This window comes from Stomoxys calcitrans, chromosome 1, assembly GCF_963082655.1.
Source record: "Stomoxys calcitrans chromosome 1, idStoCalc2.1, whole genome shotgun sequence".
NCBI classification, from domain to species: Eukaryota; Metazoa; Arthropoda; class Insecta; order Diptera; family Muscidae; genus Stomoxys; species Stomoxys calcitrans.
In genome coordinates, this window is record NC_081552.1 from 153,705,032 (window position 1) to 153,721,819 (window position 16,788).

A 16,788-nucleotide genomic window follows, 5' to 3' on the forward strand; every position below is an offset into this window, starting at 1 on the left:
GAAGCTACTGAAGCCAAGAATGCGGCATATAGAGCAACCCTGCAATCAGTAGCAACGCGCCAGATGAAGGAGAGGTATCGGGAGAAAAGGAGAGAGGAGAAACGTCTATTCCGCAGAAAGAAATAGAAAATGGAAAGACGTGAGTGCGAGAGAATTGAGTCAGAATGAAGTCCGGAAATTCTACCAAAGAATTAAACACCAAACCGATGGCTTTGGTGCAGGCACATCCTCCTGCAGAGACAAAGAAGGAAATCTGGTAACTGACACAGACAACATGCTGAGGATATGGAAAGAACATTTTACCCAACTGCTAGTGTCCGACGTTGGCGGCGAAGAGGATACCGCAGAACAAATCCCTGATGATGGTATAGAATGTTTACCTCCTAGTCAGAATGAGGTCCAAGTAGCAGTGACCCGACTAAAGGACAACAAGGCAGCAGGAGCCGACGGGTTACCCACTGAACTATTTAAGACCGGAGGCGACACGCTGATAAGGCGTATGCATCAGCTTATCTGCGCAATCTGGCTAGAAGAACGCATACCCGATGATTGGAATCTCAGCATACTATGTCCCGTACACAAGAAAGGAGACAAGACGGAATGTTCCAACTACAGAGGAATAAGTCTCCTCCACATCGCATACAAGATACTCTCGAACGTACTGTGTGAAAGATTAAAACCTAAAGTCAATGAGATAATTGGGCCCTATCAATGCGGCTTTAGACCAGGTAAATCCACCCTAGACCAGATATTCACACTGCGCCAAATCCTGGAAAAGACCCGTGAAGGACAAATTAACACCTACCATCTCTTTGTTGACTACAAAGCCGCCTTCGATACTCCTTTACGTTCATACGTATACGTATTTCAAGCCATGTCTGAGTTTGGTATCGCTGCAAAATTAATAAGACTCTGCAGGATGACACTTGCTGATAGGTGTTCCTCAGTAAGAATAGGAAAGAATCTCTCCGAACCATTTAATACCAAACGAGGTTTCAGGCAAGGAGACAGCCTATCGTGTGATCTCTTTAATATCCTGCTGGAAAAGATTATACGAGATGCAGATGTGAATAGATATGGCACACTACTACTTTGGACTAAGTAAGCAAGGCCACCTCTCGACAGACGAAGACCACACTTTACAAGACACTGATACTACCCGTGCTGTTATACGGTTCTGAAAAGCATTATACAGTTTCGTGAAAGCAGATGAGGCAGTGCTTGGAGTATTTGAGAGAAAGATTCTTCGCAAAATATAGGGACCAGTTTGCGTTAACGGAGAATATAGGCGACGTATGAACCACGAGCTGTATGACGACGATAGCATAAATACTCGCATCAAAATACAACGGCTGGGTTGGCTAGGTCATGTTATCAGAATGGATTAAGAAGCTCCAGCAAAGAAGTCTTTTGAAGGCAAAAACGGTGGTACACGCAAACAGGGAAGACCAAAAGCCCGATGGAAAGATCAAGTTGTGGGAGACACCTCGAAACTTGGTGTCAAAGATTTTAGAATGAGCGCAGAAGATCGAGGCGCTTGGAACGCTATTCTACGTTCGGCTAGTGGAACAAATATTCTGTCATAGCCAATTAAAGTAAAGTAAAGTCTTTTAAATACCTTTCATTTGATACCCATATTTCCCTAAGGGATTAAAGAGTCCTGTTGGTGGGTTTTTTGGGGTGGTGGACCCCCCCGAACACCTTGATCAAAATTTGTATATCAAGTTCGTATTCTACTCTTAAATACCTTTTGTTTGGTACCCACATTGTCCCGATCAGTAAACATGTCCGCCCTGTTGGGTTTTGAGACGGGGCGTCCCCCAGGTTATTGGACCCAAAAATTTTATACTGATTTCGTGTTTTTGGGGTACCATACCTTCTGTGAAATTTTCGTGAAAATCGGTTCAGCCGTTTTTGAGTCTATACGGAACAGACAAACAAACTAACAAAGCGCAACAATTTCATTTTTATATCCTGCACCATAGGATGGGGGTATACTAATTTCGTCATTCTGTTTGTAACACCTCGAAATATGCGTCTAAGACCCCATAAAGTATATATATTCTTGATCGTCATGTCATTTAAAGTAGATCTAGCCATGTCCGTCCGTCTGTCTGTCGAAAGCACGCTAACTTTCGAAGGAGTAAAGCTAGACGCTTGAAATTTTGCGCAAATACTTTTTATTAGTGAAGGTCCGTTGGTATTGTTAATGGGCCAAATCGATCCATGTTTTGATATAACTGCCATATAACCCGATCTTGGGTCTTGACTTCTTGAGCCTCTAGAGGGAGCAATTCTCTTCCGATTTAACTGAAATTTCGCATGAGGTGTTTCGTAATGAATTCTAATAATTGTGCTAAGTATGGCGTAAATCGGTATAGAACCTGATATAGCTGCCATATAAACCGATCTGGGATATTGAACCTCTAGAGGGCGCAAATCTCATCTGATTTGGCTGAAATTTTGTACAATGGCGATCAATAGCTTGATACTGCTCCCATATAAACCTCCCGATTTTGCTTCTTAAGCCCCTACAAGGCGCAATTCTTATCCGAATGAACTGAAATATTACACAATGACTTCTACAATATTCAGCATTCATTTATGGTCCAATTCGGACTATAACTTGAAATAGCATAACAGTTCTATTCAATATTCTATGTTTGCCTAAAAAGAGATACCGCTCATAGAACTCGACAAATGCGATCGATGGTGGAGCGTATATAAGATTCGGCCCGGCCGACCTTAGCACGCTCTTGCTTGTTATATAATAGATTGCTCTAAATTCAAAGACATGGCTTCTTAAGCACCTATGAGTCCAAAATTTTATCCGTTTTGGCTATAGCTTAGTACTTTTATTTCCTCTTTTACCCAAACCAGATTTGCCGCAGATAGTTCCACAACTAACATTCCACAATAGAGGGAACTAAACCAGGTTTTTTCTGGCCAAATACTTTAAACACATTTTCGTCGCTGAATATCTCATTGTTTCAGGCAGAAATATATTTATTTTCGTACTTCATATAACAAATAAATATTATGGCTAAAAAAAGAACATTTTTAAACTTCCCAAGGCCCAATTTTCTCGACACGCCAAATTTCAGCCAAATCGGATAGGATTTACGCTCTCTCATAGCTCAAGAAGTCAAGATCCAAGATCGGTTAATATGGCAGCTATTAAGGAATACACAAACACAATTTGATTTTTATATATAAGATAAATTTTTAGCAGTATCCATGGTGGTGGGTTTCCAAGATTCGGCCCGGCTGAAATTGGCACGCTTTGACTTGTTTTTGTTTTAAAAGTGTCTTGGCTTAAAAAATAAAAAAAGATTTTTCTTTTATTATACCCACCACCGAAGGATGGGGTATATTCATTTTGTCATTCCGTTTGTAACACATCAAAATATCCATTTACGACCTAAAGTATATATATTTTTGATCAGCGTAAAAATCTAAGACGATCTAGACATGTCCGTCCGTCTGTCTGTTGAAATCACGCTACAGTCTTTAAAAATAAAGATATTGAGCTGAAATTTTGCACAGATTCTTTTTTTGTCCATAAGCAGGTTAAGTTCGAAGATGGGCTATATCGGACTATATCTTGATATAGCCCCCATATAGACCGATCCTCCGATTTAGGGTCTTAGGCCCATAAAAGCCACATTTATTGTGCGATTTTGCTGAAATTCAGGACAATGAGTTGTGCTAGGCCCATTGAAATTCTTCGTTAATTTGGCTCAGATTGGTCCAGATTTTGATATATCTGCCATATAGACCGATCCGCCGATTTCGGGTCTTAGGCCCATAAAAGCCACATTTATGGTCCAATTTTGCTGAAATTTGGGGCAGAGAGTTGTGTAAGGTCCTTCAACATTTGTCTTCAATTTGGTACAGATCGGTTCAAATTTGGATAAAGCTGCCATATAGGCCGATTTCTTGATTTATGTTTTTGGGCCCATAAAATGCTTATTCATTGTCCGATGTCGCCGAAATTTGGAACAGTGAGTTAAGTTAAGCCCCTTGATATACTTCTGCAATATCGCACAGATCGGTCCAGATTTGGATATAGCTGCCATATAGATCGATATTTAGGTTTTATGTTTTGGGGCCATAAAATACGCATTTATTGTCCAATGTCGCTGAAATTTGAGACAGTGAATTTGGTTAGGCTCTTCGACGTCCTTCTTCAATTTTGTCCAGATCGATCCAGATTTGAATATAGCTGCCATGTAGACCGATCTCTCGATTTAAAGTTTTGGGCCCATAAAAGAGGCACTTATTGTCTGATTTCGCCGAAATTTGGGACAGTGCTTTGTGTTAGGCTCTTCGACATTTTTCTGTAACTTGGCCCAAATCGGTCCAGATTTGGATATAGCTGCCATGTAGACCGATATCTCGATTTAAAGTCTTGGCCCCATAAAAGGCGCATTTATAATCCGATTTCACTGAAATTTGACACAGTGACTTATGTTAGGCTTTTCGACATCCGTGTCGTATATAGTTGAGATCGGTTTATTTTTAGATATAGCTAGTGTACTTATTAGTATTTGGTCCAAATCGGAACATATTTGGATATAACAGATATGGTACATAAGGCATGAAATTTTCACAGAAATTTTACGTATATATCCGAGGTGGTGGGTTTCCAAAGTTCTAAAGAACTTAACGCCTTTTTACTTGTTTTTATACCCTCCACCATAAGATGGAGTGTATACTAATTTCGTCATTCTGTTTGTAACTACTCGAAATATTCGTCTGAGACCGCATAAAGTATATATATTCTTGATCGTCGCGACATTTTATGTCGATCTAGCCATGTCCGTCCGTCCGTCTGTCCGTCCGTCCGTTTGTCCGTCCGTCCGTCCGTCCGTCTGTCCGTCCGTCCATCCGTCTGTCTGTCTGTCGAAAGCACGCTAACTTCCGAAGGAGTAAAGCTAGCCGCTTGAAATATATCGGTCCATGTTTTGATATAGCTGCAATATAAACCGATCTTGGGTCTTGACTTCTTGAGCCTCTAGAGTGCGCAATTCTTATCCGATTGGAATGAAATTTTGCACGACGTGTTTTGTTATGATATCCAACAACTGTGCCGAGTATGGTTCAAATCGGTCCATAACCTGATATAGCTGCCATATAAACCGATCTTGGGTCTTGACTCCTTGAGCCTCTAGAGGGCGCAATTCTTATTCGATTTGAATGAATTTTTGCACGAAGTATTTCGTTATGATATCCAACAACTGTGCTAAGTATGGTTGAAATCGGTCTATAAGCTGATGTAACTCATATAAACAGATTTGGGGATTTGATTTCTTGAGCTTCTAGAGGGCGCAATTCCTATCCGATTTGGCTGAAATTTCGCATGACGTATTTTATTTTTACTTTCAACAACTGTGTCTAATAACAACTGTGCCAAGTATGGTTCAAATCGGTTCATGTTCTGATGTAGCTGCCATATAAACCGATCTAGGGTCTTGAATTCTTGAGCCTCTATAGTGCGCAATTCTTATCCGATTGGAATGGAATTTCGCACGACGTGTTTTGTTATGATACCCAACAACTGTGCCAAGTATGGTTTAAATCGGTCCATAACCTGATATAGCTGCCATATAAACCGATCTTGGGTCTTGACTTCTTGAGCCTCTAGAGGGCACAATTCTTATTCGATTTGAATGAATTTTTGCACGAAGTATTTCGTTATGATATCCAACAACTGTGCCAAGTATGGTTGAAATCGGTCCATAAGCTGATGTAACTCATATAAACAGATTTGGGGATTTTAGGGCGTAATTCCTATCCGATTTGGCTGAAATTTTGCATGACCTATTTTATTTTTACTTTCAACAACTGTGTCAAATAAGGCTCAAATCGGTTCATAACCTGATATAGCTGTCATAAAACCGATCTGGAATCTTGACTTCTTGACCCCTAGAGGTCACAATTATTATCCGATGTGCCTGAAATTTTGTACGACGGATCCTCTCATGACCATCAACAAACGTGTTTATTATGGTCTGAATCGGTCTATAGCCCGATACAGATCCCATATAAATCGTTCTCTCTATTTTACTTCGTGAGCCCCAATGGGCGCAATTCTTATACGAATTGGCTGAAATTTTACACAGGTCTCCAACATATAATTTAATTGTGGTCCGAACTGGACCATATCTTGATATCGTTTTAATAGCAGAGCAACTCTTTCCTTATATACTTTTTTGCCTAAGAAGAGATGCCGGGAAAAGAACTCGACAAATGCGATCCATGGTGGAGGGTATATAAGATTCGGCCCGGCCGAACTTAGCACGCTTTTACTTGTTTTTTTTTAATTTTTAAAGTTGTTAATAAAATTAAGTGCTCGGAGTCAATTCCGTAGTCGGAGTTGGGGTTGTTCGACTCCGAAGCATTAGTCCGAACGGCGTGCAGCAGTGCAACACCTCTTTAGGAAAAATTGTACATATCTTGTATGCATGGTATATTACCTCACAAATGTCGCTCTTAACCACAATTTTCAAAAACGCCATATCTCGGAAATGGGTGTATCGATTTGAGCGAATTTATATAGGTTACCCAAAAACACAAAATTGGTATAAAACTTTGGAGTCAAATAACCGTTGGCGACGCCCTACTCCAAAACACACGGACATTTTTACCGACTGTCACAATATGGGTTTCAAATTAAAGGTATTTAAGAATAGAGTACGAACTTGATATTACAATTTGACCCCAAGTCGGGCAGCCCGCCCCACACCGAAAAAGTCACATATTTTCCGATTGGGGCAATATGGAAGGATATGTAATTGGAAAATGTTGGATGAACACAATTTATCTGATCAACGTTACGTTAGATTAAGCGTTGCGATAAATGCTGCGGCAATAGTCACTCGGCTGAACAGAAGAAAGGCGGATTGCGATGAATTCCTTCACACAATCCGCACGGTCATCCCCTCTAGACCTGAAAAGGAAGTGAAAACTATGGAAGATATTGATGTGAGGTGAGGGACGGATCACTAAGGCCTTAAATGACTGGCATAAGTCTGCAAATCCTAGAGTCTAGCCTAGGGGAAAACCGCGATCAACCAGTTCTAGTGGACACCAGAAAGAGTTGCAGAAAATTCTTCAATAGTGCGGAAGCCACAAGGGCACAACACGACTGGGACGTCAATAAGGCTGAGCACAGAAAATACAAGGGAGAGCTGAACAAAGCTCAGAACAAATCCTGGAATCCGAGGCCTCTAGGTTACGAAAGATCATAGTATCAAAACCAATTATGGTTCAATTTTAATTCAAATTTAAGCTCAATGATAAGGGACCTCATTTTTATAGCCGCGTCCGAACTGGGTGCTGTATTGTTACACCTCTAAGAGGAGAAATTTTAACATGACAAAGTAATTCACAATGGCGTTTTTCTGATGTTTCATCAGGATTCGAATCCAAACATTCAGCGTCATAGGCGGACTTGCCAACCTCTACGCTCCGCAGTTGTGAGACCAAAATTGCTATATGGTTGTTGTTGTAGCCAAATATGCATGTGGAGGTAGTGATCCTCGACTTGATCCAACTCCAGCTCCTATAAGTGCACAAGCTCGTTCCGGTCCATAGGATCGATAGCCTCGGCAACGTGGTCACCATTGGTTATTTTAAAGTGCCAATAACTCGCCTTAATAACGTCCCTGATCATTGAGCTAAACTTAAATATGACAGCACTCATTGATATGTGAGAAGTTTGCTCCTGTTCCTTAATGGAATTGGCAAATATCACAAATAGAAGCGGATAACCACTGTTGAAAAAATTTAAGTGTTCTCGACAGGACTCCACAGAGGTTGATACATATCCAAGGGGGAAGATTTTCACAGATCGCTGTATAATGGAATGTTTGAGAATTGTAAATCTACACTGATGGGTTGGTAGAGGAATACCTCAAAGAGGTATAAGGCTATTTTGCTAAACAGGAAATTGAACTTCATGTTCAACATTCTATTAAGGGAAAGAAAGGCAACTCTTGGCCTATACAATAGTTGGAGGCTTAAACCACGTGTCATGCTCTGGCTTCATATGGCAGTTGTCAGATCTGTAATGCTTACTGTGTTGTGGTCTGGTAGACTGCGCATCAAACGTCCACTTAGTGCTTACTCTTTGGGGAGAAGTTATAACACGGCATAATATCTCACAAAAGTCGCCAGCATAAGGAGGGAATAACCACCGCTGAAAATTTTTTCAGATTGAGCGGACATGCTAACCTCTGCGCTACGGTGGCCTCGGCTTGTTTTTATTATTGTAATAAATTCTATAAATATTTTGCAAAGTCAGTGCATTTGTCTGCTGTTTTCACACTTTAATAGTTTTGACAAACAAATTGTTGTACTGAATCTTGGTACAGTGGCATTTGTTATGTCAATAAGCAGAAAGTTCTACAAATTTTGCTTCTTAAGAGCACATCATCTTCTTTGTGGATCACAGCCGCATTGAGGACGACAACATCTGATGTACTGAATTTAATGCTATATCTTATACCTATGGACATTGTGGCTACCCAAATTGCAGCGACCACTGCCGCAAAATTAGGGGAGCTTTCTTATTGGTACAATATCCGATGTTCCACGTAGTGTGGATTACACCCTACCTGAGCCACTTTTCGATAAAAGTTACTGTACCACTATTCCTGATAGAACTGATAGGATTGGAACTACGATATTCCTGGTAACAGAAGTTACACAGACTTCTATACGGATGGTTTCAAACCAAACGACCAGATGGGCTTTGGGAGGTACTCTAAACATCTAGAACTGATCATATCGAAGAGGTTACCCGACCACTGCAGTGGGTATCAAGCGGAGATCCTTTCAATTAAGGAAGTGGTGGAATGGCCAAGATATAATGTCACTACGACGAATGGCATAGATATCTTCTCAGACAGCCAGGCAGTCATTAAATACCTGGAGAACGTATTTCTGAACACAAAAACCGTACTCGACTGTCGCAGATCTATCAACGAGATGGCTGAACAGTTCAAAATTCATCTGCTCTGTGTGCCGGGCCACAGAGATATCCTAGGGAATTGTGAAGCGGATGAGCTTGCGAGACTAGGAACTACCCTGCACCTTCCAGAGATACTGGAATCTGTAGGTATACGTCTAGCGACATGTAAGCTAAGTTTTAGGGACCTGGCCGAAGGGCAACGATTGATAGGTGGTCACAAAGAGGGGGCTGTGAGCATTCCAAAACTATGTGGGCTCATCTAGTCTTGAAGAGGTCTACTGCTTTGCTGTCTCAAACGTCTCAGTCATTGTGTCCGTCATTACAGGTCACTGTCTAATCGGAAAACATGCTGACAGACTGAAGGATGCCAGCAACGACTTCTGCAGAAGCTGTGAGGACATCGAAGAAGAAGAGACTATAGAACACCTTCTGTGTGTGTGTGTCCCGCACTAGCAGTTAGAAGGAGTTCCACTTTAGGTTCTCATTTCTTTGAGAACCTGTCTGAATTAGCGGATGTAAACATTCGCAAGTTGTTAGGCTTTTTAAAGCGATCTGGAACTAGAAGGCATCTTCTTTCTACTGTTCCTGTGGTATCACAATGGACGATAGCGTCTAAGTGAGTCTGACGGCAGACTGCCGCTTAAACCTAACCTAAGAGCACAGAATTTGTAAATCAAACCTAAATTAGCTTTCCTTATGAAACTTCAGTAAGAAAACATCGAAATATACATTCCAAGTATTAAGTAATAAGCGTTCCAAGTCTCATTTGTGTTCTGTTTATTCTCCTATGCAAATTGCTTTTTCTATGAAAGTCATTTAATTGCATTGCTGCCAGTGTGTCTCCACGAATTTTCATATTTCCTGTCGCCCGTGTCCAAAGGTGTTGTGTGTGTGGCCAAAAAACTGGCTGCATTCAAGCTTTTCTCCACCACAAAGGAGGTCACTCAACATTCAAGTACGATATGATCGTTAAGACACGTAAAAATTAATACTTGCCACAACAACAATGGCGTTGGTAACTCCGATTATAACAAAAGAACTAAAGGAAGGAAAGGCCAAAACAAAACAAAAATAATAAAAGAAAGATATGGATTTACATAAAAAGTACGTTAATTATTTTGTTAAAGTGACAAACAAACAATTAATCAAATCAACTCAACTCACAAAAGAGCCGCCAAACTTTCGATGGCACATTAAGTGGACGTGTCAATAATACACACGCTGCATACTGTCCCTCGCCACCCCCTATTGTACCAAAAACAAAAATTAAAAAAAAATCCGTCAATGAGAGCGGATAATGGTTATCGGCCCACGGTGAAAAGGAGATGATTTCAAGGGAATTTCGATAAGTACTAATTAGGAACCGCACATTGGCTTTTCGAATTAGCCTTTTATATGAATGATGATTATCATAAGCGATCTTGGCAAAAGGAAGTCTATATCAAATAATTGAATTAATCAACTAGTAGTCAGGCGCACTTAAAACTTTATAACTTACTAGCTGACCCGGGCCCGCTTTTTTGAGGGCATTGCCATTGCCCTCAAAATTGGATATCAAATTCGTTTTGTAATCTCATTTAAACTCCTCATTGCAAAAGTCAGCAAATATGTCCGGTTTGGGGTGTTGACCCTAAAAACTATAAATATTTAGTTCCACTCTATTTACGACCCAAATTGTCTTGGTGACTAAATACGTCCTATTTGGGGGTTGTAATGGTGGTGGGGCGTCCCCTAGACAGTTGGCCCCTAATGTTGATAACAGATACGTAGTCTACTCCCAAATACCTTTAATTTGAGCCCCATATTTCCATAGTTGGCAAACGTTACCGGCTTGGGTGTGTTTTGGGGGATGGGCGGCCACTCAGTGAATTGGCCTTGAAAATATATATCGGATTCGGGTTCCACTTTAAAAACTCTCTTATTTGAGCTTCATATTGCAACAGTCAGCAAATACTTACTATTTGGGTGCTGTTGTGGGGGTAGGTGGCCCCATAGACACTTTTCCCGAATATTGATATCAAACTCGTGCTTTACTCCCAAAGACCTTTCATTTGAGCCCCATATTGCTATGGTTGTAAATTTGTCCCATTTGGGGGATGTTTTTGGTGAGAGGCGGCCCCCCAAACACTTAAATATCAGATTCGTATTCTACATCCAAATACCTTTTATTTAAGCCCCGTATTCCCATGGTCAGTAAAAAAGTCCTGTTTGGGGGGTGTTTTGGGAATGAGGTGGACCCCCATAAACGTGCTCCCACATTTGGATATCAGATTCGTATTCTACTCGCAAATACCTTTCATTTGAGTCCCATATTGCCATGGTCGGCAAATGTGTCCGATTTAGGGGTGTTTTGGGGCTTGGGGTGCTCCCCCTAACACTTAGTCCGATAATTGGAATCCAATATTGCCATGATTGGTGTAAATATATGTTTGGTAGGTTTTAGGATGGGGCAGCCCCCCTAGGTACCCCAGCCGAAATTTGGAAACGAAATTTATATTCGTAGGGTACTATATGAGAGCACACTAAATTTCGCTTAAATCGCACCACCCATCTCCGAGATCTGGCGTTTCTGAAAATTAGGGTAAGAGGTAGGGTCCACCCCTCGCAATTCTTATTCGATTTGAATGAATTTTGGCACGACATGTTTTGTTATAATATCCATTAACTGTGCCTAGTATGGTTCAAATCGGTCCATAACCTGCTATAGCTGCCATATAAACCGATCTTGCGTCTTGACTTCTTGAGCCTCTAGAGTGCGCAATTCTTAGCCGATTGGAATGAAATTTCGCACGACGTGTTTTGTTATGATATCCAACAACTGTGCCAAGTATGGTTCAAATCGGTTCATAACCTGATATAGCTGGCATATAAACCGATCTGGGATCTTGACTTCTTGAGCTTCTAGAGGTCGCAATTATTATCCGATTTGCCTGAAATTTTGTACGACAGATTCCCTCATGACCATCAACATACGTGTTTATTATGGTCTGAATCGGTCTATAGCCCGATACAGCTCCCATATAAATCGATCTCTCTATTTTACTTCTTGAGCCCCCAAAGGGCGCAATTCTTTGGCTGACATTTTACACAGGTCTCCAACATATAATTTAATTGTGGTCCAAACCGGAGGATATCTTGATATCGCTCTAATAGCAGAGCAAATCTTTTCTTATATCCTGTTTTGCCTAAGAAGAGATGCAGGGAAAAGAACTCGACAAATGCGATTCATGGTGGAGGGTATATAAGATTCGGCCCGGCCGAACTTAGCACGCTTTTACTTGTTATATATAAGATTTGTTTATATACTACGAACCCCGAAACTAGTGCCTTATGTACTAGTAGAGCAAATTTGTTTGCTAAATTCAAGGTGGACAATTTGTGTACCCTACACCACTACTGTGGTCAAATTTGGTATGGCCATGTTTTTCGGCCTAGAGACGAAGCCTATTGATATTGGAAAAAATCGGTTCAGATTTGGATATAGTTTCCATATATATGTTCGTCCGATTTGCAGTAGTAATGCAATGAAATGGTCATTTGTCAACCTATTCTCTAGAAATTTGGCAGGAAGAATTTTCTTTTGACGCACAATATAACTGGTGAATTTTATGGAAACCGGTTCAGATTTGGATAAAGCTCCCACATATATATGTTCGTCCGATTTGCAGTACTACAACAATAAAATGTTCATTTGTCAACCGATTCTCTCGAAATTTGGTAGGAACGATTTTCTTATAACCTTCAATTTTACTGGTGAATTTTATAGAAATCGGTTCAAATTTGGATATAGCTCCCATACATATGTTCGTCCGACTTGCAGTTATACAACAATAAAATGGTAAAATGGTCATTTGTCAACCGATTCTCTTGAAATTTGGTAGAAAGGATTTTCTTATGAGTCTCGATATTAAAAGTGAATATTATAGAAATCGGTTCAGATTTTGATATAGCTCCCATATATATGTTCGTCCGATTTGCAGTAATACAACAAAAACAAGTAAAAAGGCGTTAAGTTCGGCCGGGCCGAACTTTGGATACCCACCACCTCGGGTATATATGTAAACCACCTTTCGTCAAAATCCGGTGCAAAACTCATACCTTATGCCCCATAGCAAAAATATGTGGAGGGGCTTAACTTAACTCTTTGTCCACAATTTCGGCAACATCGGACAATAAATGCGCTTTTAATGGCCCCAAATCCTAAAACCGAGAGATCGGTCTATATGGCAGCTAAATCCAAATCTGGATTCAGCGACATCGGACAATAAATGCGCCTTTTATGGGCCTAAGACCCCAAATCGGAGGATCGGTCTATATAGCAGTTATATCCAAATCTGGACCGATCTAAGCCATATTAACGGAGGATGTCGAAGGACCTAAGACATTTCACTGTCCCAAATTTCAGCAAAATTGGATAATAAATGTGGCTTTTATGGCCTAAGACCATAAATCGGAGGATCGGTCTATATGGCAGCTACATCCAAATCTGGACCGATCTGAACCAAATTAACAGAGGACGTTGAAGGACCTAACACGACTCATTGTCCCAAATTATAGAAAAATCGGATAATAAATGCAGCTTTTATGGGCCTATGACCCTAAATTTGAGGATGGGTCTATATGGCAGCTATATCTAAATCTGGACCGATCTGGGCCTAACATCTGGAGGATGTTGAAGGGCCTAACACAACTCACTGTCCCAAATTTTAGCAAAATCGGATAATAAATGTGGCTTTTATTGGCCTAAGACCCCAAATCGGCCGATCGGTCTATATGGGGCTATATCAAGATATAGTCTGATATAGCCCATCTTCGAACTTAACCTGCTTATGGACAAAAAAATTTTCTGTGCAAAGTTTCAGCTCAATATCTCTATTTTTGAAGACTGTAGCATGATTTCAACAGACAGACGGACAGACGGACGGACATGTCTAGATCGTCTTTGATTTTTACGCTGATCAAGAATATATATACTTTATAGGGTCGGAAATGGATATTTCGATGTGTTGCAAACGGAATGACAAAATGAATATACCCCCATCCGTCGGTGGTGGGTATAAAAATAGTCATATGTTAACCGATTCTCTCGAAATTTGGCAAGAAGGATTTTCTTGTGACACCCAATATAACTGGTGAATTTTATGGAAATCGGTTCAGATTTGGATATAGCTCCCATATATATGTTCGTCGGATTTGCAGTAATACTGCAATAAAATCGTCATTTGTTAACCTATTCTCTCGAAATTTGGCAGGATGGATTTTCTTATGACTTTCGATATTAAAAGTGAATATTATAGAAATCGGTTCAGATTTGAATATAGCTCCCATACATATGTTCGTCCGATTTGCAGTAATACAGCAATAAATGGTCATTTGTTGACCGATTCGCTTGAAATTTGGTAGGAAGGATTTTCTTATTACCTTCAATTTTACTGGTGAATTTTAAGTCGGCACCGCCCGACTTTTGCCTTTTCTTACTGGTTATTAATATTTTTTAATTCCAGGTACAAAAACGGCAGAAAGAATTTTACAACATTTACTAACCAATCGCTAGATATGGTCGCTATAAATTTATAAGCTGATAGGCATATCATCCGTATCTTTACACTATGTATTGTAATAGCAAATGTACTCATATTTGGTTAAGCTTCATGAACATTTTCATTGGTGTTGGAAAAATGTCCATAATGGTATAAGTCTTGCCAGATGGCAATTCCAACTTCCGACTATTTGTCAAAAAATTTGGGAAAAGCTCGATTTTTGGAGCCAACACAAATTTTGAACAAATCGGATATATTAATACGAGGATTCTGTGAGCAATCAATTTTGTATACTCGTATTTGGACACAAATTTTGTACAGCTCTATTTTTAGTCCCGTTTATTTCTATTTAGGCACGTCGTATTTTTTATCCGTTTTCGATGGAGTTTAGAACGATAAGTTATACGACGGTTTCCTTTTATATTTCGCAATTAGAGAACAAAAACAAATATTAATCGTCGAAAATCGCTTTATTGTGTTTCAAATTATTCCCCATTAAGATTTATACACTTTTCATGCCTTTCGAATAATTTCCAAAGCACTTTTGCCACTCCGATTGATGTATCTCCAAAACATTCATCAACCGCTTCTTCAGGTGTTGTTATTTCCTACGCACGGGAATAAAAAGAAGTTATTCGGTGCCAAGTCACGACTATACGGCGGATGACTCATCAAATCGATGTTTTGAGTGCTCAAAAATGCAGTTATTTCGTATTTTTGGAGCATTTCTTTCAAGAAATCGATACGAGCCGTTTTTGAGCGATTGACAAATTATGTGGCATCCAACGCGAACAAATTTTTTTTACCGTCAAATGTTCATGCAATATTGAATGTATGCTGGTTCCACTAATGCCTAAGGTTGTCTCAATCTCACGATAGGTCACATGACAATCTTACAATATCAGTTGGCGCACAGCATCAATGGTTTTTGGAAGGTCGTCCAAATGATTTTGGACGATCTTCACGAAATTCGTCTTGAAGTGAACGACGACCTCGGTTGAATTCACCATACCATCGCCAAACACTGGTCCTTGATGGAGCTTCACAGCCAAAAATTGAATTAAGTTCATCGATGCACTGTTGTTGAGTTAATCCACGTCGAAAGTTGTAAAAAATAATCGCACAAAAATGTTCACGATTTAATTATATTCTTTTTTTTTGGGCGAGATGAATCTTTAAAGTTACTATAAACATTACAAATAGTGCTCGTATTTCAAAACATTCTGAGTACGTATAACGTCAAAAATGTCAAGCTTTACGATATAGCTGTCATTTGGCAGATTGCAACACAAGGGTTGTCCAATCCCTCCACATTTGTGCTAAGTATGGGTCGCATAGGTCTGGCTTTCGGTATGGCTGTCACATGGACCATCCAGTCAGTGTTGCCTCTTGAAGGCTCAAAGAATATGTTATTTTGTCCGATTCCCAATTTGTCTTTTCGCCTTTTTATCGACACCACAATAGCGTTTGTACGAAAGCTGTTGTCCGCTTGAAATTTTGCACACTTACTTTTTACGGATGAGAGTCTCTGGGAATTGCAAAAAGGCCATGTGAAATCGGATATGGATAAACCCCTTATATAAAATGGACTTGGACTGATAAAGCTCTTATATGAAATGGACTCTTATATAAAATGCCCTTCAAAGCCCACACAGAATGCCACCCTGATAGATCCATAAATATATAAAGACCCCATATAAACCAATTCCCTGATTTGACCGACTGAGCTCGTGGACATGTCAATTTTGATCCGATACCTCTCTTTTACTTATACCCACTAATACTCACACCAAATCCTACCCACATGGGGCCAAAAATTGGTACAAAAATGCAAGTTTTGCATATGATCATTCCACAAAGGGACAGGGGCAAACAAAAATTGGTACAGTCCTCTTATAAACCGATACCCAGATTTGAGTTCTTAAGCACCTAGGAGCTCCAATTTTCATTCGATTTTGCCGAAATTTGGTACGTGAAGTACACAAATTATAAACCAATCCCTTAATATGACTTCTTCAGCTGCCAGTGGTCTGAATTAAATTAAAGCGTGCTTCGGCCGGGCCGAATCTTATATACCCTCCACCATGCATCGCATTTGTCGAGTTCTTTTCCCAGTGTCTCTTTTCAGGCAAACAAAGGATAAAAGAAAAGAATTGTTATGCTATTGGAGCTATATCAAGTTATGGGCCGATTCGGACCATAATTGAAGTGAATGTTGGAGACCATTGTAGATGTCATTGCGTAAAATTTCAGCCAATTCGAATAAGAGTT